This window comes from Sinocyclocheilus rhinocerous, unplaced genomic scaffold (genome assembly GCF_001515625.1).
Source record: "Sinocyclocheilus rhinocerous isolate Xijiao unplaced genomic scaffold, SAMN03320098_v1.1 scaffold36, whole genome shotgun sequence".
NCBI classification, from domain to species: Eukaryota; Metazoa; Chordata; class Actinopteri; order Cypriniformes; family Cyprinidae; genus Sinocyclocheilus; species Sinocyclocheilus rhinocerous.
The window spans coordinates 1,980,999-1,981,346 of record NW_015664459.1 but is presented as its reverse complement, the minus strand read 5'-3'; the positions used below and the strand labels follow the sequence as shown (position 1 = coordinate 1,981,346).

The following is a 348-nucleotide window of genomic DNA, read 5'->3' as shown; positions in this document are numbered from 1 at the left end:
AACCGGCTTTCTGACAAGATGCGCATTAAATATCGCATGCGATTTATCGTGCAGCCCTAATTAAAAGTATATGAATGGCGCCAATACCGGCGTAAATAGTGCAAGTAGTGCAAGCAGCACTACACACCCACATGAAAACAGCAGCGCAACTGGTGTTTATCATAGCGTATCATATGTATTATATGAATTCCATGAGCGGAGGACGAGAGTGCCCGAGTTTATGCGGTTAGAAGAAATCTCTAGCATTAATTCGGATCATGGCTTGTCTTGAAAAACGAAGACAGTTTGACGTTCGTCGTAGGAGAAGTCACACTGCAGGACTGTGCGCCAAATCTTCTGACACTGCCA

General features: G+C 44.5%; 2 protein-coding genes across 2 annotated transcripts in view; both read right to left on the bottom strand.

Annotated features, from left to right (window-relative positions):
• The window catches only part of ankrd11 (ankyrin repeat domain 11), a 213,603-nt gene that overhangs the window by 186,767 nt on the left and 26,488 nt on the right, over positions 1 to 348 (bottom strand). The window lies entirely within an intron of this gene.
• LOC107730110 (E3 ubiquitin-protein ligase UBR5-like) overlaps positions 1 to 348 on the bottom strand; it is a 149,033-nt gene that overhangs the window by 140,022 nt on the left and 8,663 nt on the right. The gene's annotated exons all lie outside the window — the stretch shown is intronic.